Source organism: Lathamus discolor, chromosome 2 (assembly GCF_037157495.1).
Source record: "Lathamus discolor isolate bLatDis1 chromosome 2, bLatDis1.hap1, whole genome shotgun sequence".
Lineage (NCBI taxonomy): Eukaryota > Metazoa > Chordata > Aves > Psittaciformes > Psittacidae > Lathamus > Lathamus discolor.
The window spans coordinates 121,205,646-121,232,048 of record NC_088885.1 but is presented as its reverse complement, the minus strand read 5'-3'; the positions used below and the strand labels follow the sequence as shown (position 1 = coordinate 121,232,048).

At 40.7% G+C, this 26,403-nt stretch overlaps 1 protein-coding gene across 9 annotated transcripts in view; it reads right to left on the bottom strand.

Annotated features, from left to right (window-relative positions):
• FAM110B (family with sequence similarity 110 member B) overlaps window positions 1-26,403 on the bottom strand; it is a 112,879-nt gene that overhangs the window by 40,449 nt on the left and 46,027 nt on the right. The window contains exon 1 of one of the 9 annotated variants that reach the window (XM_065668323.1): window positions 19,541-19,630. The exons of the other annotated variants lie outside the window; for them this stretch is intronic. The gene's annotated coding sequence lies outside the window, so the exon portion shown is untranslated. Of the gene's footprint in view, window positions 1-19,540; window positions 19,631-26,403 lie in introns of those variants that run through there. 9 annotated transcript variants of the gene reach the window in all.

Genomic DNA, 26,403 nt, shown 5'->3' with positions numbered 1-26,403 from the left:
GCTAGTCCCGCACAACCACAGTTCTCAGCAACCTCAGCAAGAAATAAGGGCTCCCTGCAGCCTCAGACGGTGTTATGAGACCAGGTTCGAAGAGCTGAGTTTACAAATTACTCTACTGTATAGGAAGCTACCCAAAACAGATGAGTTTGTTTATTTTGGTTTTGTGGGGTTTTTTACAGTAAGATAATGGAAATTGTAAAAGTAGTAAGAAACAGTGACATGGACACATCTCATGGAAACAGGCATTTGCATTCCCAGTGACTACTTCATCCTTCATATTCCTGGCAATTTTCATTTTTTGTTTCTTAAATGAGAATAAATATAATACTAGTTACACAGCATTTCAATAGGACACTTAAATTATCAGCTTTCTTTATTTTTTTCTTTTTGAAATATGCAGAAATAAATGGTAGTAAAACTCCCCACTGTGAATGCAGCTGATATAAATCAATACCATCGGAAAAAAAATCTGTGACCACACACAAGCAAGATGATGCAGAACCTGTTAATATCCAGGACTCAGGAGCAGGAAGCATGTACCTCTAATAACAGCCCCTGTAGCCGGGAGGCTAAGCAGTTGTACCTAGCATGGCTTTCACAACGGGACCCCAAAGGTCCAATTCCATGAAGGAAACAAATTAATAAGAAAACCAGTGCAACAAGATAACTGAATATTAATTTGTTTCTGATCATAGATAATTTTCATAATATAGACAATGAGAATCCTAATAGAAACTGGGGGAAAACAAGTTCACATGCACCTACAGGACTCACCCAAAACATTTATCAGCTACTTTGACAATTAATGTTTTCATGTTTTGATCTAATAGTACAATGTTAATGTTCTCAAAAATAGCCTGAAGGGCTTCTAAATTAGCAAGTCAATGTTACCATGGTAACATAATGTACTACGAAAATGGACCACTTTTTATACAACCGCTATAAACAAGCTAGTGACCAAGAAAGTTATAAAAACTTCTGCTTTTTCAATTTTGGGGTTTGGGGTTTTGTTGGGTTTGATTCTGATTTTTTTTTCCCCCTCTAAACTATTCTTACAGCTTTTTGTTTTAAAATTATTATTAAGATACACACAAGATTTGTTTTGCTTATCATGCAGGAATAGATCCTGTATAAGTAGAAAAAGAATCACCACAAAAAAAGCAGTTCTTAAGATGTGCTAAGTGCCTCTAGTTTCAGTTCCCAGACATACACAGTTTTAACACCCCACCTCTGGTTTTACTTTTGCAGACTGCTTGCAAGCAGAAGACACTCTTTCCTTGTCACAATTACATTTAAAACATTGTGACACCTCACTCAGAGCTTCTTACACACCAAGATCCTGCCCATCATGCTGTCTCAAATACCCTGGGGCACATTAAATGGCACTACATGCCCTAAAAGTCAACCTGCCATTCTTGATCAAACAATCTTCAAACTGAGAATATTCAAGTTAAAAACATTCTCATACAAAGTTCAATGTTCAAAAGACATCATCTTCACGGTCATCACATCCACAAAGGCCAGAGTGTCTGCCCTACATTCACAAAAATTTGATAAAAATATGAGTTTCTCTATATCTTGGAAAAACACAAACCAAACCAAGAACCACCACCACCCTGACAACAAACGTTCTCAATAGAGCCAACCCTCGCCAACCAGCCACACCATGCAGCGCCTTCATACAAGCAATACCATGGAATCCCATGAAGACAGTGGATCTCCATCCATCCCTGCAAGTTTTCGTGCAATGGTCTTTATTCAAATGGCATAAAGGATTTGAATCAAAATCTTTAAGATTTGTATTTGGATATTTTCTATTAAAAGAGTGCATCTCATTGTATATGAGTATGTGTGTCGTAAGTCACCTTTAACAACCTTCTGGGGGTATCTCTCTGGTCTTACCATTCATAAATACCTTTGGAAAAATACTGACATTATATGAAATTTTTCTGACTCTTGCTGTGTTGAAATAAAAAAGTCATTGGTTTCTGGTTGCGTCAGTAAGAGCTAAATGCACTAGCTTATGATATCACTTGCCAATAGCACTAATGTTCTAAGTGGATCACTGAGTTCAATGATTTGTGAAATTAGAATTTTTTATTATGAAAATTAATAGGAATTTTTACTCGCTTTTATTACCAGAAGTATTTGTCAAACATTCAACTTCTCTAATTTTGATCCGGCTGATTAAATTTTATTCTTTTAGGTAATGCTATCATTTATAGTTGAGAGGTAACGCCAAATAATTTTTTGATTTACAGAAACAACTGGCTATAATATGTATTCCTTTCAGAAAGCTGGAGTGAAAGGAGGAAACTGCCCAAAGACACTAGGAAAATCCCGTCAAAAAGACTTACACGAGCACAGGATTCCTCCTTGCTTTTCTCTACCACAGAAAGCAGCAGTGAGCTTAGATCCCTGTTCCCCTCTGCCCTTAGCTTTCAAAAAATTACATCCAGAAGATACCTAAGAGAAGCTGCTCTCCTGGTCAAAAGATCTTCCACCTGGGAAAGTACATTAGTCAAAATATATGCTATCACAGACTGGTTTGGGTTGGAAGGGACCTTAAAGCTATCCAGTTCCAACTCCCCCACCATGGGCAGGGACACTTTCCACTAGAACAGACTGCTCCAAGCCGCATCCAACCTGGCCTTGAACACTGCCAGGGATGGGGCATCCACAGCTTCTCTGGGCACCACCCTCACAGTAAAGAACTCCTTCCTAATACCTAACCTAAATCTCCCCTCTTGTCAGTTTAAAGCCATTCCCAATTGTCCTGATGCTACATACTCTTGTAAAAAGTCCCTCTGCATATTTCCTGTAGCTCTCCTTTAGGTATTGCAAGACTGCTACAAGGTCTCCACAGAGCCTTCTCTTCTCCAGCCTCAACAAGCCCAGCTCTCTCAGCTTGTCTGCATAGGAGAGGACATCCAGCCCTCTGGTCATCTTTGTACCCCCCTCTAGATTCACTCTAACAGGTCCACATCCCTCTTGTGTTGGGCCCCTGAGCTGGGCACAGTACTCAAGGTGTACTCATGAGAGTAGTGCAGAGTAGGACAGCCTGCTGGTTATGCTCCTTTTGACGCAGCTCAGGGTACAATTGGCTTTCTGGACTGCAAGCACACATTGACAGCTCATGTTGAGCTTCTTGTCAACCAACAACCCCAAGTCCTTCTCCTCAGGACTGCTCTCAATCCATTCTCTGCCCAGCTTGTATTTGTGCCTGGGATTGCCCTGACCTATGGGCAGGACCTTGCACTTGAACTTTATGAGGTTTGCCTGGCTCACTTCTTGAGCCTGTCAAGGTCTCTCTGGGTGGCATCCTTTCCCTCCAGGGTGCCAACTGCACCACACAGCTTGGTGTGACATATATGTGTAGCAGCATACATGTACATACACACGCAAACGCTTGCTTTCTCTGTATGCATACACAGCACTGCAATTTAACTCGTATGATTTCCAGTAAGTGGATGCACTTATTTACATACAAGCGACTTTCTGCTGCATGGTTGGAATTTGAAGGAAGAGTACATGATACTCTTTTCAAAAAAACACACTTGCATGAATTGGCCAAAGTGAAATCACGCATAAAGCCCAGATCTAGCAGCGACCATCTTCAGCCTGCTTGACTTTCTAACTTTAAATGGCTGCTTTAGCATAGCCATACAGTCTGCAAAACACTGCGGTGATTTGTATGTATGGCTTTCTCTCCTGCTGATTTAAAAACTCCACAAACTTATCTGTTCACTAAAAAGGCCCTATGTCTGCCAAGTGCTCCAAATGTCACAAGAAAACAGTAAGTTCAAGGGCATTAGCAAATGTATGTTCTCCCATTATGTTATAAAAGATGCAGTGTGAAAAATCCTTTAGGATAATCTTCTCCAAATCATTAATTCTCAATTTACACGAGAAAAGAAACACCGGATCTTTTTTGTAGATTGCCACAAAAATCACAGCCCAGGATACTTCTTGCTGAACTTTGAGGTCTCGCAACCTGATCTTTTTCTATCTGCTCTGAAGGACAGATCCCATTTTGGATTATCCCATTTACAACATTAGGTAAAATAATCCCCCCACACTCTGAAAGTCCTAACAGCTGCATCTTAATTGGAAAGAAAAACTGATAAGGACAAGAACCAACAGTTGTTACTGCTAAGTAGTGGCTCTGAATCCCAAGCAGTTGCCTTTCTGCCAAGCAACGATACATGAGCTGTAAAACTAAGGTGCTCAAAAATAAACACTAAAACTAAACTACTGCTAATAAGGACATTGTATTTTAATGATAAAAATGCAGGAAGCGCCCGTCAGTTTCTCGCTGCACTTAATTTAAACTTATTCCTTAAGTGCAAGTCTTAATTTAAGGGAAATAACTTGAAATACCAACTGTAGTATCCAAGTTAAGAGCTGGCATGCCAACTGCTAAAATGGTTCACAGACTGGGCAGCATGTGAACTGCTGGGAAGATGTAAAAATTAAAGTTATTCTCATTGATGCCCATGCAGAGAACGCACGTGCCCTCTGGGGTGAAGGGCACCAGTGGGTCAATGACAGCAGCTCTCGCTTTATGTCTGCTTGCTGCACGTCTGATTGCTTGTCTTAAAATACCTGAAGAATTTCACTCCTTGTCAGAGAAACATTTAAAATACAGAGTTCTCCTCCTGTTGAGGGCAATATTTACGCACATGGATAAAAAAAAAAGCAATTGCTGTGACAGTATAAAAGAGGTGTGAATTTGCAAGGGGAGCACAGTACAAGTCTGGACCCTTCTCCACCGCCTTGGCAGCAACACGTGGAAGGAAGGACAGTGGCTGCCGGGGAGCCACCCCACCACCCCACCCCACTGTGCTCCTCGCTGCCCCTCTCCTCACCCTGCGACTGCCCTTGCAGGAGGGAGAGGAAGAAAAATACCATTCTGAAGTGGTTTGCAGTTGCTTAGCAACTGCTAGAAAAGCCCAAGAGACTTCAGTGAATGAGTTGGCACATACACCCCTATAAACATGTTGACGGTGACATAAAGTGCACCACCACGCTGTCAGACATCTCAGCCCCAGGATATCCCCAGCCCCAATACCAGCATGTTCCTCTTCACCTTTCAAACCTGCTTCCGGGCTCTGCTTATTCATTCATCCCAAAACTCCCAGAAGCACCAAAAGGCATTGCAAAGCACCCGTGTGCTGGCAACAAGATTATATTTAATTACAAAGAGGCGGGCTACACCTTTCCCTCAGTTACCACACACCTACAAACCAGGACTGCAGTCAGGATTGAAAAGCTGCCTCTGAAGTAGCTCTGCTGTGGTAGAGACTGGGTTCCTTCCCAAGCCACGCAATGTATGGCAGTGACCATTACCAGCTATTCCCATGCCTGTTACCAGTTTCAGTGGGAAGCTATGGCCAAACTGCATAAACATTTTGGCCTCTGCAATCACACAGTATCATCACAGAATCATAGAATACTTGGGGTTGGAAAGGACCTTAAGATCATCACATTCCAACACCCCTGCCATGGGCAGGGACACCTCACACTAAACCGTGTCACCCAAGGCTCTGTCCAACCTGGCCTTGGACACCGCCAGGGATGGAGCATTCACACCTTCCTTGGGCAACCGATTCCAGTGCCTCACCACCCTAACAGGAAAGAATTTCCTTACATACAATCTAAACTTCCCCTGTTTAAATTTTAACCCATTACCCCTTGTCCTGTCACTATAGTCCCTAATGAAAAGTCCCACCCCAGCATCCTTGTAGGCCCCTAAAATCAGATACTGGAAGGCTGCTATGAGGTCTCCATGCAGCCTTCTCTTCTCCAGGCTGAACAGCCCCAACTTTCTCAGCCTGTCTTCATATGGGAGGTGCTCCAGTCCCCTGATCATCCTCGTGGCCCTCCTCTGGACTTGTTCCAGCAGTTCCATGTCCTTTTTATGTTGAGGACACCAGAACTGCACACAATACTCCAGGTGAGGTCTCAGGAGAGCAGAGTAGAGGGGCAGGATCACCTCCTTCGAACTGCTGGTCACGCTCCTTTTGATGCAGCACAAGACACGGTTGGCTTTCTGGGCTGCGAGCACACACTGAAGCCGGTTAAATTACTCACTGACCAACAGCCCCAAGTCCTTCTCCACAGGGCTGCTCTGAATGCCAAGTGTTTTTATCATCATGCCAAGTGTTTCTAGATTTTCAAACCTGATATATACATGTATGCACAGATTCTGACAGGGAACAAGGATTCTTTCACCACTCTTCTGCAAACTGACACTAGGTCCACATCACTTACATAAACCTGAAGAGATGATACAAAGAAGCTATACTTGAAAAAAAAATCTTTTACAGATGTGCCATGTCACAGCAGAATACATATGGGGGAGAAGGCACACCACACTGCAGTGCAACAAATTTTAAATTATCAGTATGGAATATAACCCTAAGGAAAAGTAAAAAATCATGCTGGGAATTAAACCATTTCTAACCACTACTACAGTCTGGTTCAGAAACAGCTTTCCAAGAGTAGCAACACGTCCAGGAAACCACAGCTACATCTGAGCTGTGTACCCCATCCATTCCACAGCCATCAAAGGGAGCACCTCAACCACCTGAGCTGGCTGGAGAAGATGCACCAAACCTACCTGCCTATTTCTCTCCACTGACTGCAAAGGGACTGTGGCAATGGGATTGGCTTAGCATGGCCAAGAGCATCCCACCCTGGGGGTGAGCTGTCCCAGCACAGGGGGTCCAGGGGCAGTTGATGTACCCTTCTTTATCCCAGATTCCCACTCACACCGATGTCGCCATAAAGGGAAACAGCCAGAGTTAGGAATCTGCCTGGACCTGGTAGCTTTGTCCACTTTCTATGAACCTTAACACTACTCATGCATTTCACTCACACATATTACCTTCACTACAAAATAACTTCAAATGCTACCCCTACTGTAAGCCCAGAAGAAATATGTTACCGCATTTCTAGGAAGCAAAAATGCTCAGAGCCACATTTAAGTTTCAAGATGCATCTTGTTTCCTGTGCTTACTTCAATCCTTAAAACAGGAAATTCCTTCATTTTTTAGTCTTTTTCCCTCCCTTCTTTAAACTAGTACCCAGTAGTCTTTCAAAACTTACCTGCTCTAAGCTACTAACAGTGATTTTTACTTATGACAGTGCTGCAGTGGTGGTTCACAAGCACCTCACTTGGCACCTCCAAAGGACCCATTACATTCTTTATTCTCATAATACCCAGTATACCGAAAAGTAATACAAATTCTTAAGAAAGCTACTGTTTGCATATCTCTCATGAATATCTAGTAGCAGTTAACATGCAGAAGTTTTCTTATTTCTTGTTGACACTGTCCCAGAGATTTTAATAGCCATGCATCCTCAAGTGTTTTTATGTGAACACTAGAAATACAGGTAAAGGCTCAAATAATTAGGTTTGGTAGTGTTTGGGGTTTTGGGGGGAAGGGAAGTAGAGGGTTGTTTTCTAATGAAGTGACCACACAGGAGCATTGTCAATTGCTTTTACTGGAGCTAATGAAGGCAGCACGGTTTTGAATAACCTGGCAAACAAAACTGGACTTTCAGGCACCTCTTAAAAAAATCCTAACACCAAACCTGAAAGGACAACAATAAACCTCCCTTAGCTTTCCAGAACGGTATTAAACAGAATTAGTTAATTAATGCTTGGAACCACCAAGCAGGTTGGACCTGGGTCACGCCTGTTTCATGCATGAAGAAAAGCACTTGGTCAGTGGAAGAGAGGTGCAGTAATTATTGGAATTCCTAGTTCCTGAAGGAAGGCTGCTTCCCTTGTGCAAGACCACAACACAATGCTTCAAGTGGTCCTAAATGACATGGATACCTTTGCTCCCACAGCAACCACACATGCACAAATTATTTTATGAAGCTCCAGAAAATACACAGAGTTTGGTTTAGACCTTCAATACCAAATAGCACCATAACAAGTTGTACTTCTTTCTATTATTCTTTAAGCTGTCCTTTCTCTTGTATTAACATTATTCTTTACCTTCCTGCCCAGGACAATAAGCTTTTCTAATTGATGATAATTCTCATTGCATACAAACACACTCACCTAGAAATGCTAATGGACTAGACTTGTTATCTGTAATCAGTGAAGACACCTCAGCAAGTTTCTGTTGTGCTACAAGCTTTTTCCCTACCATCTGTGCAGAAAAATCTTCCCAGCAGATATGATTCTCTAGATGCACTGGTATGAGTACAAATGCAGATCCTCCTTAAAAGACCTTTCTGTATGTCTTAACTGAAAAGTTACCAATATTCATTTTGCACGATTGCCTGGTGATACAAGGTAAATTAAAGTAAGACCGTAAGACAGTGGAGCATGCTGAACTGATTTAACAGTATCAGTTCTTCCCGGGTGGAAAAGATGCAAAACAAAGCAAAGAGATAACTGCTTGAAAGTGTAATGACACGGTGACTTACAATGGCATTCTGGAGACAGGAAACCAGTATTTTGCTAATATATGAGAGATGATAGGTAACACTAGGACATCTTACCAAGACTTTAAGTACTGGGCACAACAGGGAAAAAGGAACCAAGAAAAAGATGTAAAGAGGGGTGATATGATCAAAGCCACAGGCTTGGGAAATGCTCTTTCAAGCAGTATTTAGAACTGATGTTAAGTGGGACAAGACTGCTTTCATCCAGGCCAGAAAAGTGACGGTGCAGTACTTCAGTAGGATGGAAGATTTCACAGGACAGGCAGACAGGGAAGGCTGCATCTTAGACACACCATGCTGGGAAAATCTTCAACATATGTATGGGTTTCTCCTACTTGCAAGGGCCTTGTGGTAGGAAGGACTGGTCAGTTTTTATTCACTGATACTGTATTTTATGACTTTTTTTTTTAATGTGTCTACTTTTCATCATTATTTTAAAAGATTAACAGATTTAAGGCAGGAAGAAAAAGATATATTCTGATTCAAGTGCATTGCAGAATTTTTACCTTAGGGAAAAATTATTAAACTGGTGTAAGTGCCACTTTGTCTGGAAAGATAATCATAAAGGCTCTTTAAGACACATGGCTCTCAGTAGGCTAATTTAACAACAGCACTAGCTATACAAGAAAGTGACCTTTATTGATAAGAAATACTGGGACACTTCAGGGGTTTAAAAGACCCTGAAATTAAATTCAAGATTCCAGCTGAGTAGGGGACAACTCAGAAGAGAGACTAATGCTAGCCCTGGTTTTATGTAGTTAAAAATTACACAGGCAAAAATCACTTTTATACAGAAATAAAGGCTGCAATCTAACCATATCAGAGGCAACACAAGCATTTAAAACTGATGCAGACTACTTACGGACTTAGTTTCAAGGGACAGTACATTTAAAGAAATACAAATCACCTCAGGTAATAGCTCATGTGAAATAAGGATGTTAAGGAAATCCTCCTGGACTCCAAAACTATGCTAAAATCATGCTAGATACAACAGGGACGGAAAAAGAATTACACCCAATACAGTTTTACTCTTTGAGAAAGAAAAATGCAATTATTTTTTTGAGGCTGTATCAGTTCTGCATTGGTAACTGGGCCACCTGACTTCTCCCACAAGTGAAAAAAAATGAAATGAAAACTAACTTTATCAGCCTGTTTCACAGTATTTGCAACTCAGCTCTAAACATGATAACTTCATTTTGAAGACAAAATGAAAATGGGATCCCCATAAGCATCACTGCAGCTGGGATTTTGTCCTCTTTATAAAAAAAAACACAAGAGATTCCAAATTTTTCCATAGCAGAGCAAGAGTGCCGATGCAGTGGTGGAAGGTACAGGAATGTGCTTTGGCTGGTACTTCTGGCTGAGAGAAACTAGTCACTGCAATAACCTCAAGTTGTTGTAACCACCTCAAGTTGTCCCACTGTCCCTCATAAAAGTGCCTTTGTGTAACCTGCAGTCTTTGTTCCAAAATCACTGGGCTTGATGTTATGGAACCTCCAACAGGAAAGTTTCAGGAATAAAGTATCTTATGGGAGGAGCTCATCCAACACCTTCACAGTTAATGAAAAAAATTCCTTTCCAGCTGTCAGGAAAGGAAAGAAACACACACCTTGGTACATGTTGCTTCCAAAAGATGCATATTGCTAGAACCATTGTCAGAAGATCTGACAATAAGTTACTAAAACTCAAAACTCCTCCTTGGGGAACACCATGCTCATTTCCAAGTAGCTGAACAGGAACTCTTGCCAATTCTTCCACCTCTTCCCTGTGGAGTTTGGAAGGGCAAGATCATGCAAAGAAGCAACAGCCACACCAGTGACAACCTACTGCTCGCTCACTGCTGGCAGTGCCAAACGTGTCTCTCACTTGTGAGGCAGCATGACTTACAGGCAGGTCCCACTTTTACTGAGGAACTCCACATCAAACGTTTGCAATGTTTCCACATATATCATGAAAAAGAATGAAAAGCAAAACATGGGACAGGACATTTTCTTCGTGCTTCAGATGGCCAAACAGTGCTTGAAATTGAAATTCACAGCACATGTGACTTGGGGATAAAAGTGGCTGGAGGACAGACAGAGGAAGGGATGGCTTGAAAACACACATGGAGAAAGAGAAAGAAGAGCCAGGAAAGGAGACTTCAAGCTGTCCATACAAACCCATTCTTTCATGCATGACTGCGATACCTTGCAAAACAACCTCTCCACTACAGGTTAACTCTGAAGGATTTTCAAAAGATAATTGCATGGACCAAAGAAAGTTATCTATTCAAGCGTAAAAAAGTGTAAAGCCCAACTGCTAAACTAAAATGAAACAGATGGAGGAGGGGGAATGGTGTAGTTCAGAAGTATTAAGGGATTTATTAATTATTGAAAATTCAACAACAAAAAAAATGCAAAACTTTCTAGCAGCTGTGATTGAAGCTGACATGTTAAGCATGAGACTAAGCAAGTGTTCAGATTGGTTTATTTCATCTTCAATAGAAAATTATTATTTCTGCAAGTGCTTCGTTGTCTTAGAAATGTCCAAATAGCATTTCTAATGTTATGTCAAGAACTGTGAACGAGCAGGAAAAAGTAAATCCCACACCATATTTGAACACAGCACCATAAGAGAAAACATGGCATTGACATGTACTTAAACAGCAAAAATCCAAATGCTTATGGGAACAAAGATAATGGTTTCTGCAACTTCAAATATAAAACTTCAGGTCTGCATGCTCTGCCATTTATCTTGGCCAACATGTAAACAAAGACAACCTATTCAACCCCAAACAATATAATACTAATGATGGCGATCATTTAAACAAGAGGAAAATTGACTTTAATGTGGGCTGAAAAGAAGAAAGAAACCATATTAATGCTATAAGGCAAGATTCCTGCCTCTGAAGGGACATGACAAAGAGATGTGCAAGTGTCCCTTTTTCCGCACAAAGTTATCCAACTGATACTTCAAAGGATGCTCACAGACAGCTGCTTCCAACACTGCCCCTGAGGGTCACTCGGTGCTTCATTTGTATATGCCAAGAGACTAGATGTCATTTTAGCAGTCAGCCTTGTCCAGCTCCCTGGTTTTCAGCAATGCTGTCACACCTACACAGTTACCGTGGGCTGCAGAAGCAGGGCTGAATAGCAGCAGAGTAGTCATTATGCAACGCAGGACTCCAGTAAGTATGTGCATAAATACAAAGTGCCTGTAAAGAGTTTTCAACTCAGGCCAGTTTTTCCATGTTTACCACTTAATTTGGAGCTATGTTTTTGAGAAAGGGGAGTCTAGCTGAGGGCACACCTCCCTCTTCTGACCCAGAGCCTTTTGGTTTCCTCTCTCACAGATCTCCTGCTGGGCAATTTGTACCCACTTAAAATGTAATGTGGACTGCAACAAAGACATAACTAAGTATGAGCTGTGCTCAAGGTAAATCATATAAGAAAAATAAAGCTTTCTTTAAAGCATTTTTTACTATACAGACATAGCATATTATTGTGGAAGGGAAAAATATTTCAATGGCTGCATAACGCACAGAAAACCATATGAAATGCATTTGTATGCATTTAAGAAAAATATAAAAACATTCTCCTCCTCCTTTTTTCATCTCTGATAAGTCTCCAGTTTGTCCTAGCGATCAGGTATCCTTACACAGCAGCCAGAAACAGGTAGGTATATACATTCAGGTGCACATTCATACCTAAGGATAGGTATAAAATGTGAAGTAATTTTAGACAGCAAAACTAATACAGAAAAAATAACTACTTACAAGGCCTGGTTGGTCTGGTATTTGGAGACTTCTAGTCACAGAATCACAGAACAGCTGTGGCTGGAAAGCATCTCTGGAGACTGTCTAGTCCTGTTGAAAGCAGGGCCACCTACAGCAGGTTGCCCAGGATCACATCCCAGTTGGGTTTTGAATACCTCCAAGGATGAAGATTCATCCTCTCTGGGACACAACCTCTGGCAACCTGCATCAGTGTTTGGCCATCCTCAAAGGGGTTTCTTAAGTTTAAATGGAATCTTCTGTATTTCAGTTCGTGCCCACAGCCTCTTGTTCTGTCATGGGATACCAATGAGAAGAGCCTGGCTCCAGATTCTTTCCTCCTCCCTGTTAGGTACTTATATACACTGATAATTCCATACTTAATTTTAGTGAGAAGCAGAAAAAAAGCTCTGTGTAGGATTCTCGTGTTTCCACAGTACTATGTTCCGCAAAAGCCAGAAGCTGCTATAAATGGCAGAGGCACATATTTCTTGGAGATGAGGGAAGCATCAATACAGTTTCAGCAAGCCCCTCCCAAAAAATAAAATCAATGGTAATTCAGCACCAGATGGATTTAGCATTTGTAGATGTCTTCTAAGAATGGATGTGTTTTAAGAGTTAGTTGCAGACTTGCTTTTGCTGCAAATTTAGACTTCAGAGTCATGCTGAAGTAAAAAAATAAGGAAGTGTTAAGTTGCTTTGTAGCTTAAGGAAAGAAAAAAATACTTGCAAAACCTCTGGGTCTTTGGAGAACTAAAAATGACAGTTGATAGTAAAGAAACATCCCAGTTTTCCATACAACTCCTCATCGAGATGCACTAGAGATGAAGAATCCAAACCATGCACTTTAGGACTAGATGGGGCCACGATTCACTTGGTCATTGCTCTGCAAAGACTTAACAAAGGCACTCTGCAAAACCTCCTCCCAGTAGAGAGCCTCTAAGTGCCTCTAAGCCTTTAGGCACCCAGTGCAGCAATTGTGCGAAGGTGATGGCAAAAAGAAGAGTAAAATAAATGACTTTAAGGCAGTCAGCATCTACTCAACTTGGAGCCCCGCAGGCAGCAGTGAAGCTGTCAAGATTCAGGTCAGCCATGTGCCACCACTGCCTGAGACACCTACAAAGAGCAGAAGGGTTAGAAGGAGCTCCTTAGCCCAAGCTCTTACAGAAGTATGGCTGGTGTGGGGTACATGCATGGATGCATGGTGGAAAGGAGCCCTGCCTGCAGAAAGCAGTCAGCAAAGGTCATTAATCACTTTGGAAAGGCCTGATCTAGAGATGACAGGAAGATGAAGGGAGATGCTTGCTTTCAGTAAAGAGGTAACAGGCTGAGATAAAAAAATATCAGATATTTCAGACTCAGAAAGGTCAGAGGTAAGATTTGTATTTGTCAGAATGAGATTTCCAAGCAGCAGCCAAGGACATCTTGCTCCAACAAATAAATAAATAATAACCGGAAAAATACCAAGAATCTTTGGTAAGATAACTTAAATTCTTCACCTGTGTGCTGTCCTCTGCCTCTGCCTACAAGGTATTTTTGTATATACACACATACCCCTGCCCAAAAGGGAGCAATGGCTGCGAAGATGTCAAAGAACACATACATGGTTGAATGGTGGATAGAAGCTGAAGGGCAAAGAAAGACAGACTTTGAAGAGTAATTTGAATGGGAAAATGGGGCAGACAAATTTAGAAAGGAGGCTGCAGCAAGGCAAGACAAGAGAACTGTGGGGAAGAGAAACAGGCAGCGGAACACTGAAGGACAATGACACCATTTTGAGGTCTTGCTCTGTTGCACCCACTGCTGTACCAGCCTTCCACATAAAATTAGCAGCAGTCATATTGCTGCTGCTGGGCTTCACCCAGTCCCTGGGGAGATAGGGACCAAAATAGCAATCTCTGCACTCCACAATACGCTAAGGGTAAGTTGGGTGGGTGGAGGTGGGAGGGGAGGGAGAGCAGGAAGGGGACAGACAGGACAGGACCATGGATTGCAGCAGGGCTGATATTATAGCAAAGGAAGAGGAAGTGATATAATTTATCAAGTCCCTCACACATCTTCTGACTAGACTGCTGCTGTAATGTCATGGTAGAAACACAAAGCTGCACACTCATTTCCACATGACTGCAATGCCCAAAATACACAATGCCAATTATGACTGGGACAGAAGGAAATCATCCTTACCCTGAGAAGTTTGTACTGCAAGTGCTTATATTGACAGGGATCATTATACTGATCTTACAATATTTTTCACTCTTTTTAAAGATATTTGCAGCAATAATGCAGTTTATAATCCTAAAGAACAGGCTGTTCAGCCTACCTTGCAAGCCTACAGTTTGTGATCACATAAAAGATGCCTCTTCTTTATTGGCTCTGTTTCTCTCATCCTCTCCTGCCTTTTTCTGCCTAGATTATACAGGTAAAATCCACTTTGGAACAGGGACTTTATGTGTATTATGAATTTGCATTATAGGCCAACACACCACATCATATTAACATCTTTTCAGTATCGTTACCTACAAAACTCTCTGGAGAGTTGGGGTTGTTCAGCCTGGAGAAGAGGAGGCTGTAGGGAATCCTTCTAGCACTCTTTCAGTACCTAAAGGGGGCCTACAAGAAATCTGGAGAGGGACTTTTTACAAGGTCATGCAGTGATAGGACAAGGGGGAATGACTTCAAGCTGAAATCTACTGTAAATCTAGGGTAAATTTAGGTTAGGTATTAGGAAGAAGCTCTTTACTGGGAGGATGGTGAGGCACTGGAACAGGTTGCCCAGAGTTGTGGCTGCATCATCCCTGGCAGTGTTGAAGGCCAGGTTGGATGGGGCTTTGAGCAACCAGGTCCAGTGGAAGGTGTCCCTGCCTCTGGCAGGGGGGTGGAACTGGATGATCTTTAAGCTCCCTTCGAACACAAATCATTCTATGAAACCCAGCAGCCAAGCCTTAAAAGAACCAGTTATTACCATGGACCCTAAACAGATGCAGGAGCCAAATATTCACAAACTTGTGAAGATGTGCATACTACTGCAAACCGGGATATTCATATTTCTCTCAGTTAAATGGCACTAACCCATGCAAGTTGTATTACACATTGCATAACCTTGCCACAGGATGTGTTTCTACACACTTCCTAATCAGGGAGCAGAATAGCTTAATCTTTGGGCTACTCCACCAACTTCCAAAATGTTAAGCTCCTTTAAAAGAGATGCAAGAATTTTATATCCTTCTTTGCCATTAACTGGGATTCTGTAGTAAACACATTCATATTAGGAAGGTATTAATGGATACAGTAAAATCATTCTACAAGACCCAGCAGATAAGCAGCCAAAAAGATAGATGGCCCTATAATCATCAGCAGTATAAATAATATACAGTTTCAATTAACAAACCAGTATATCACCGAAGTATAAGACAACTGCATGACATGGCTTACAACCAAGTAATACCTGTTATGGAACGGACAATTCTTGTTTAGAAACAACATATTTACAAAGTGAGGATCTGGGCTGGAGATGGTTCAGGTGCTTTGTGGAATGGCTGTAGCAAGTAGTTGTGCCTACAGGTAGCTGTAGTGCATCCATGAAAGGCAACATGAAACAGAGACAGGAATCTTGTTATGAGGATTACGTAGACAAAAGCATCCAGGATTACTATTTGCCAGTTGTATTATACATTAAATCCATCAAGCCACAGTTAATATTGCAGGTAATACATTTAAGAACAATTAAAATTAACTGTAACAGAAGATTAATTGTAAAAAGAAATTAATAATATGCATTTTGTCTTCAATTCGCCATACCACCGCAGGTGAGAAATGCAAGTAGAAGATATTTCATTTCCTGCTCTATAAAACACAACCTTCCTCTAAACATTGTGAATGCTTGACATGCAGATGCCTAGAGCTAGGTATATTTCATCCACTGTTTAAGTTTCTGACTCTGCACAGTCAGTCCCCCAGACTAACTTGTGCCAGTCAGGCAACAGCCCTGCGGGAGGGCAGGCATTCACCACTGCAGCCCCTTGCCTATGCCCAGTCCCTGGGCATGGGAGCACTCATGCCCCAGACTGGGGCTATTGAATGTCTTGACCATTTAAACAGACAGACATTTCATCAGCAAAGTAATAATTGGATTAGGTTCCAAAAACAGTGGAAAAGGAAAAGGTGCTTCAGGGCACAATGTCATTTTCTCATTGTAATGTAAACCTTTACGCATATATATCACTTACTGCTACTCAACTTAAAAACTACAAATACAAATCCTGAAAAACAAACATTGTGGTAATACTTTAAATCCCTGCAACTGTTTTTCAGGAGTCTCTCTTTCATTGCTAACAGACTACCAAAAAAAAAAAAAAAACCAAACAAAAACCATTAACCTTAAGTATCATTTTTCCCCTTCAAACCTGTTACGGTTTTAAAAGTAATGCAAAATTCACTTACATGTGTAGCAGTAAATAGACAATATCTTAACAAAACAGAGCTAGCATAGCACTGTTAATTACAGGCACTTGGTTCACTGCATGTATCCATGCTCAGCTAGCAGCCAAAGCTAGTGTTTCTGAAAACACTACTGTTGAAGGAGTATCCAAGGAGTATATATCTACTGGATTATAATGAGTACTAGTATGACATTAAAAGTGTTAACAACATATTCATTTCTACACTAACATATTTTAGTGATTAGATGGTGTAAGTGATTCATTCTCAGACATATATACATGCACATATATACGAATAAAACACTTGAGACCTTATTTTTTGCACTGTACTTCTGTGCCCTTACCATACATACGCATACTGCATTTCTAATTGGAAAGAAAAGTTTCCCTTCCAGATAACAAAGGACTTGATGGTTTATCTACAGCACAACATACCGGAAAGAAGAACATTTTAAGAGGTGCATAACAAACATGCTATGCTTGCCTCTCCTAACAAAGAGTAATTAAAATGTTTCACATCAAGAAACTCACTGGCAAAGCCTGAATATAAAATCTCATCAACAATAATCTGAAGTGTGCTACATTTCCTGCAGCAATAGGCTAGTTACAGTTAAAACATTTTTACAGCAACAAAGCTGACAACTTTTTTAAAGAGCAATCCACATAAACTGTTGCTTCCATTTGTTTTCTTTGTTTACCCAGAAGAACAATGAGGATGTAACAAAAAGGGAAGCAGTAACAAAGTAGCTTATTCCTTGCTATTGATGCATTGCAAATTAAAATTACACTGCCACCAGTTTGTTTCACGACTGTCATTTTTCCTTGCACAGATCATCACAGCTGGTTTTGGAGACAGAGATGTACACACCATAATACCTGTTGGTGAAGCATTATAGTTTCAGTGGGTGGTAGTATTACCTGTATCCACCACCAAAAAATATGGCAACTTTTATATCATTTTTCCAGCTGTGCTTTATGTTACTTACCAATAACAATAGCTCAATATATGGAATAGAAAATATCAGCCTCTCGCCTCTTGTAAACACGCTGTCTAGATATGGTAAACATATAATTCAGCTGGGGATATTACTTTCTATGTTTCTTTATTACTAACACTGTCATTATTTACTCCTTCATGAGATGCTGTTGCAGAGGTCATAAAGATATAAATATATTAATTTAGGTAAGCTTCTTGTTAAAAAAGGTAGATAGCATAGTTTAACTTAACCCCTTTAAGACACTTCTGGTTGGCAATTTGGAGCAACGAGGGAATATGAAACAGCCCGAGAACAACATGCCTTCACGTCCCGAGTCTTCCCTGTTCTGGCTCAAATATTACCATGCAAAAATTACATTTTCCAAGTCTACACAGAAGAAAACAGCTTTGGAAATAAAACCTAGGTGAATGCAGACACCATGATAACTGGTCTAGTTAACATCAAAAATTCAGTGAAAGTGGCATGTACCAGCTGTGATTAAAGCTCCCAAATATTTTTCCTTTTGAATATGATATCACAATTAAGAAAGAACATGTATCTGTTGTACTCCCAGCCATATGAAGCTAGTAACTGAGTAAATGCTTGCATTTAAGGGTATCTACTTAGGAGGTAACAACACAGCTTCATACCACATACTTTTAAGAGTGAACAACTTAAATTTCTGCTGTGGTTTATACAGAAGGAAAAACGTCTTCCTGGATAAGTGTGGAAGGAAAAGCAAAGACTAATACCAAAATAGCTCCAGTTCCTAACACCTTTCTGATCCTGGCTGAGACAATCTACTCGTACCTCGGACGCATGGTGGCAGCCAGCCAGCCAGATGACTGGTGACTTAATATACAAGTTCATGGGGGCCCTGGAGTCTGACAGAGACAAGGGCATTAACTCTGAAGTCTAAACAGTCAGCTTCAATATTCAAAAGTCATCAAATGAGGCATGACTATATTACGAGAATTTTTTTTAATACTTCACCCTTGCTTCCTTCTGTTCTGAACAGCTTTCGCTGTAAAATGTACTCATTAAATATGCATGCTTTTTATAGTAAAAGTTGTGATCAATTGGTGCGTAGGTCAAGTATGAAAAGAACTTAAATGAGTATGACGCTATGATAAATACTCTAATAGTCTCAGAATCACAGAAGAAATGATTGGTATATATATCTTGTTATACAAGATATATATAAAACAAGGCTTTGGGCCAGAATTCAGCCACTGAGAACAATACAGGTATCTATCTATATGTATAAAATACATTTGTGTGCAAGCAAAGGATATACTGTAATCTATCAGGCAGAATGCCTTTAGCTTAATTATGAAAGCCACTTAAAATAAAACCCAGTAGATGAAACAAAGAATCCACCCAAACATGAAGGCTCCAGCATCTTTGTTGAAAGAACAATAGCATATTACTCCTCATCCCTCTATCTTGTAGCAAGAGAACCATGAAGATAGTTACAGCTGTGATCAAATTAAAGAACACTTCACGGAATCATTATTTAAACTAAACACTATTTATAGAGATTCATCTTCATATGCCAATAATTATAAATGCTCTAATTCAATTGCTCGGCAGAAAACATCCCAATAAAAGAAATATTTCCATTAGCATAACAAAAGGCAACCAGTAAAATCACTCACATGCACAGGCTCAATTTTTCAAATGAAAGCAATATTCCTGTATAAATACACTATTTTTTAACTAAATCCACTCAAATGATATGTTTTGTAATCTGATCGCTTTCCCACCAGAGTACATATGAAATTAATGAAAGCAAAATCAAATTAAACAGATGACATGATTAACAGTATTCATTTCATGCATGACTGTTTTACCGGAGAGATTAAGACCTGAAAGTAATTACCACCAAGTAAAACTCCTTCACTGACCTCTGGGCTTGCAGCTAGCAGTCCTTAAGTCCTGATGTTTTGCAACAAAGACCAGTGCCTTTCATCTGTGGGCTTTCTTTTATGCTACAAGTTGAGCACCTCTCCCGTTGCATGCACACAGTACCTCTGTATCTATGTCTGTAATGCAGCATAAAGATTACTGGGGAAACCTATCAAACCGGCAGGCAGCAACCTCGCCCGCCAATGAGCGCGAGGCACATGCAGAATCCAGCACATGCTCGCTGAGGCTCGCAGCCTGTCACCACTGCTTAGCTGGCTGCTAATCTAATTATAGCCCTTCACCGTAGCACAGGGCTGCTAAGGCACCGCGCACGAGATGAGAGCTGGACAGATTATTACACCTTTTTAGTCCAAAGCATCGACATTTGGGACTGGTATTTGTCCGGGTGCATAAAGAAAAAAAGTCACAAAATGGTCTGTGCTGGAAGGGACCTTAAAGCTCATCCAGTTCCAATCCCCATGCCATGGGCAGGGACACCTTCCACTAGACCAGGTTGCTTCAAGCCCCGTGCAACCTGGCCTTTAACACCGCAGGGGATGGGGCAGCCACAGCTTCTCTGGGCAACCTGTTCCAGCTTCTCCCCACCCTCACAGGAAAGAATTTATTCCTAACACCTACTATCAATCTCCCCTCTTTTAGCTTGAAGTCATTCTCCCCTGTCCTATCCCTGCATGCCCTTGTAAAAAGTCCCTCTTCAGATTTCTTGTAGGTCCCCTTCAGGTACTGGGAGGCTGCTAGGCCTCCTCAGAGCCTTCTCTTCTCCAGGCTGAACAAATACTCCTGTTTGGTTTTTGTTGTGTTTATCTTGTTTATTTGTTTTGTTGGGTTTTTTGTTTTTTTTTTTTTTTTTTTTTTTTGCCATTTTTATTGTTTTCCCAAATAATTCACCTAGAGGAAATTTGTCTCAATCTCTGAAAAAAGTGATATATTTAGGAGTGCTCTTTCAGAAGCCAATCACTTGTGGCTTGCTAAGCCAGTCAGAAGGAGACAATAAAATGCACAAGTTTACTCTTGTTTTGAATGTACACATTACCAGCATCATACACAAGGGACATCTCAGATCAGTTTATGTACAGTACTTCACAATCTACAATGCAGTCCTCAGAGCAGCGAGGCACCACATGCACGGTGTCTCAATGCACAGTAACCCTACAGAAGTCAACAGGACCCTCTCTGTCCTTTATGCTTACACGTGGGCAGATACTCAGATGACCCGAGGGCTTCTGTGTGCATTGGCACATGAAGTCCTAACTAAGCTTTCATGAGGCTATGGTAGAAATGCCAAGGAAATTTTTGCCATTATGCAAAACAACTGAACTCATTTGGAAAATACCTAACGTGAGCAAATACTCCTTACAAATACGGGGAACTAACTTAAGGCTTACAGGCATCTTATAAATATGTAAGTCCACAAAACTAAGGAATGTTATGATCTAAGAAACCACTGTGTTTTTGAAACACACTGAGAGCTTTGACAATATCAAATAAATAATCATGAAAAAAAGATACAGGCACCTTTAGTTTAGTCTTCGTGGACAGCATATTTCAATTAATCTTCACTCTGTTTAGCACAAATAGGAAAACAATCTTCCCAAGTTTCCTGTTCCCAAATGTTTCATATTATCACCTAAGCTCTACCCTGACCAAAAGGTTTACAAACGCCATTGACAAGATGGAAGTACACAGCCTGCTTCTCCAAAGTGGCAGTGCCAGCTGTCTCTTGTGAGATACAGTACATTTTTCACCATCGGTATTGCCAAAATATCATGAGGCTACACTATTACACATATACATACTTTATAACATGTTTTTAAGATGTTCCATTAAGATACGCATAAAATGCATCCATAAACACTACACTTAGACGACCCCAAAACCCCTATATGCCCACGCCAGCATTTTCCCTAATTCTGCAGGGAATTGGTATCAGGCACAGCCCAAGTGCAGGATATTAAAGGTTGTTTATAAACGTTTTTAACTATCATACTTACTTCAGTACAAAAAACTGTATCTGCTACTACATAAAATGCTCCTAATGGAACAAGACTTCAATGTGGTAACAGTGCAAGACCATATTTATTGACAATATGTAAACAGCTGTGTCACAGCTTTCTTAATCTGCCAGTGAAAATTGCTCATAAAGAGTTGCTCTGTGCTAGAAGCGGATTTCATTTCTGAACAAAAAATATTCTAAAAGCAATACATGGCTAGAAATAAAAATGAAATGCAGGAATAGTGACATTTTTCTCCTTGATTCAACATTCAGTCAACATTAAGTTTTGTGTTGCAATAAACGGAGGAGGTTGTTTTATTAAGTCTTCCTTTTCAGATTACATCATCTAAGGAACTCATCAATTTTTATAAACTGTGCTTCTTTAAAATACTGTAGAATATTCCAAGTTTCTCAGTAGCACTGCTTGAAGCCAGAAAACTATGTATTCAAGAATAAAGGCAGACAGGCCAGTTACACAACTCTTACAAACTTGAAGAGTTAAAGAGACATGTAAAGAGGTGAGCCAATTATTTGATGATCAGATCCACAATGATTTTTCAAACATTTTTCCAAAGGTAGCAACAGGGGAAGACAACCAACAGTCTTTATTCTAGTCCTCTGATCCAGCTATTGGGAATGCTCATGTTTGTTAAGCAAAGACACCCCCAAAATAATGAAAACCAAAGAGACTTAAATTATTCTAATCCACATTCACAGACCACCACAGCAACTATGACAAGTAACAAAATGACCAAGAATCCTTAAACAGGAATCCTTAAACAGGCATCAGCTGCCATGGAACACTCAGTTTTGGCTGCCTCCCATGCAAGCTGCTAAGCCTATGCATCCCCCATCTCAGCCCAGCAGCTCCCCAAGCCCTCACTGCTCCCTCCTGCCTCCAAACCGCAGAGCTGCTGGCTCCGAGGGCATTTAAAGCCCGTGTCCCCAACATGGGCTGCCATAGCAGCATGCTCTCAGCATACCCCTGCAGCAGGGCTCTAGGAGCTGCTCCCTTTTTTAAAACATCATGATGGCAGCTGTACTTGGGGGAACCCCTGACAACTGCAAAATTGAATTTCAAGAGACACCTACTTGCCTCTGCAACATAATCACCACTCACTAAACCTCTGTCTCAATTTTTAGTCGCTTTTAACCATTGTGATGATGTGCTGGGCAAGGAAAAAGCACTGCAAGTCTGACGTATGGAGCCAGGGATGGTTTGTGAGGGCCCACGTTTGGCAAAAGCAGGTAGCTAAAGCTCCAACTGAGACTAATACAGGGCTCCATAAGCCTGTCACACCGTCCATGGTGACTGCACATGAGTGCCTGGACCATGCACTGGACATGTGACAGGATAGAGCCATGTACAGGCATGCCAGCAACAGAGGTTTCATGAGGACACAGTCACAAAAGACTGAAGTCCCAGCAAGGTGACACAGGTTTCATGAGGACACAGTCACAAGAGACTCCAGCAGGGCTCTGTTGGAAGTGAACGAATTGTGAAAGGTACATGAGTTAGCCAATATTCGTCAGACTTTCATCGAAAGCAAAAGCCTGTCCCTGGCAAAAGCTATCTGCCTGTGCTAAGCTTCCAGTTCCTGTTTCTCCGTATGGAAACAGAAGGTCTCTACAGTGTTTTTAGAAATTAAAAGCAAGTCAGGTTTTCTCTAGCCCTGTTCCTTGACAGAACAGTTTTGATCAAAATTCTCCAAAACCATATGGCCTGAGGCAGATGCCCATCACAGACGGAAGGAGAAAGGAAAGCCTACGGGGCATGAAGAATTCAACATATGACAATGGAACCAGCATCTTACAGTGAAAACTGCCTAGCTAGCACATTAATAAATTTTACACTTCATTTTGGCATATCTAAGTGAACTAACAGATGACTATTTTGGGAACAAATAACTTTTTTACTATGTTATGATCACCTGTGTAAGTACGTATCCATCCAATGGCTTCAATACAAAGATATTTAAAACGAAAAATATCTGATGTGTCTTCAACTAAACAGGTTTCACTCTGGATACAACTTAACCTTTGACTAAAACCATACCCAATATTGCTTGGAATCTGCTACCTCAAGATAATTAGATTTTGCAAAGTACAGTAAACATGTAATGAAAATGAGTTGCGCAAAAAAGTTGGTGAATCAACATGATGCATTTCTAATGGCAATAGGATGCATATTTCTAAGTTGTAGTCTTGAGAGGTTGAACCGAACCAACTACTCTAATGAGTATTTTACTTGGTTTGATGCATTCATTAGACTTTGAGAATTAAGCTAAACCATTCCATCGTTATATATACATAACAAAAACATCATCTTCAGATTTTCATACGGCACTTTTTACATTTACATAAAATAAAAGATGAGGGGATTATTCTATCTTTCAGAAGTTTCCCCCCATTTTAATTTTCCTTCCCAAAGAAATTTTTCAATGTTAAAGCCAGAGATCCTCTGCAGGACTACCCTATGGTTGATTCCTACAGAGTGCTTTTTATAGTATTCACATTCAACTTTTTTCTCAGAATCATAAAAAACAAAATAATCCCCCCACACCCACATTCCAAAGAACATTACCACCCATCACATCCACAGCCTTACATGTTGACAGTATCTTCACTCAAGGCCTAACTGACTGAAATCAACTGCCACCTCAGACAACAAGGAGACGATCAGTTAAGCTATAAGTGATGTGTGTTTCATTCTACCACTGGTGGATGCAGTAAAGAAGTACCTGAAGTAAAGCCTGCAGGAGGCAGGAGGTTTACTACACTGAGCATTTGCACTCTGGCCATACAAAGAGATGTGGAAGAACACAGTTGGTATCCTTAAGAATGTAGAAATCCCAAACTCAAAAGATAGCAATTTAAAAGTCATTTCAAAGACTTCACATTGCCCTGAAACAAGTCTCCCACCACATACCACTCCAACACAACTCCATCCCAATGCTGACCTTTCATTTCTCCTCAAGTTCCTTCCATTTTTCCTTCAGTGCAATGTCTCCTTCCACCTCTATACCATATTTCAACAATCACCTCGAACAAATATCCTTTGTGCCCTCTTGACTTTCCACCATAGATATTTTTTCCTCCACCACCTTTACTCAAAGTTAGCAGCAAAGAATCAGTATGAACTGTCTGTTCCAGAAGGCAACGGCCCTGTCAACACAACTGAGGCCTTAGCAAGACCTCTTAGCAAGAAACGTGTGCCTCCTAGCCACCACTTTCATGACTTCTGGCTGACCAGCTAGGTGTCCACAAAGTTGGTGAACCACAGAAAGGCACAACACTGATTATCTGTAACACAGTAAGCATAAGAAAGAGCGTTAAATAGCACATCCAGGCCACGGACCCCATGTAATGCATGCCAGACACACAAAATCAATGATCAGAAACCTAATGAGTCAAAGATTTTAAAATATATTGTAGAAAAGATAGCCTCTGTTTCCAAAGAGCCAAGACAGAGACATTAGCAGCCCTTAACAGATTTAAGAGAGCAATAAAAGAAAAAACCAAACTAAAACATGACTGATGTTAAGATGTTGACATCCTAAAACAAGGTACGCAAAAGTCAACTGCTCACAAGGACATGGGGGGTTAAAACTACATTGAAACAAGTGACAAAACTGCTTCTTCATACGTGGAGATACATTTTTCGTACTTGATGTGGTGGAAAATAGGGATCCTGAGCGCATTACTGAAGCCAGGAAGCTGACAGACAAGTACAGATTTTCCAGAGTGGAAGAGCAGGAGAAAAAAAAAAAAAAAAAAGTTTGCAATATGATAAGTATACTTCCAGTACCTGCACATTATCAATCTTCATCATCACTACTGGCACTTCCTTCTCTATTTAGTACCATTTTCAGTATGACCACCTTACTGCAACAGGTGACGCTATCTGGTGTCCGTCTATAGGCAATCTATCTGACATGCCTATAGATGGGCCCAGGAAAAATTTAAATGCAGGTCTTCCATCTGAGGACAGGTGTAATTTTTCAAAAATGCTATTCTGAAAAGAACACAAAAGTTGAAGGATAAAGTGTAGCATTCCTGCCTTTGAAGGAAAACCACCATCAGACTTGCTCACTTCTGTAATTAAGAATGTTATTTCCAATTCTGAGTAGAAAGTGCAGCTCCGAGGCTTTCTTTGATCTTGTATGATGACAATGAAGACCCATCAAGCTCTCTAGAGTCCACTGTTTTTTTATTCTTCAAAGACTGTTTTCTGCTCTCTTAAATCTTGAGAAGGTGTTTATGTTGAGCTGCAAGATGCAACTAGAAAGAAAGTCAGGATGCAACTGTTTGAACATGAAGTGGTTCTTCGCAGATGCTAACGCGTACAGGCACTTGCTCAAAACCCACCCTGCTGCCAGCCGGCTCACTGCAAGCTCAGAGGCTGCAAACCTTTGAGACTTCAAGTCTCCAGTCCACACCCACAATTCAGAGTTTCAGAGAAACTCTCAGATCTCATTACTTTACACAGGAGTTGGGGATATTCAGCACAATGAATCCCAGAAGAAAACCATCTTTGAATGCAATGGCTTTGGTTACCATTTCAAGTTTGAAGTTTGAAGACAGCCTACTAAACTTCAAGACCTTTAAGCCAAATGTAAAATAAATTTAGATTTTAATCTCAGAAAGATTGTTAATTTAATGACTAGAAATTGTGTCCATATAAAAACAGCAACTGTGAGTTGCTATACCAGAACCCAGTCTCACGGTCTTCTTACAAGAAACCAGAAGCATTTTGCTGGCACAGATGAAAAGCCTCTCCAGGAAGAGAGGCTTAATTATTAAATACAGCAAGCCAAAAGTGCTTTTATGAGAGAGTCTTCAGGACTC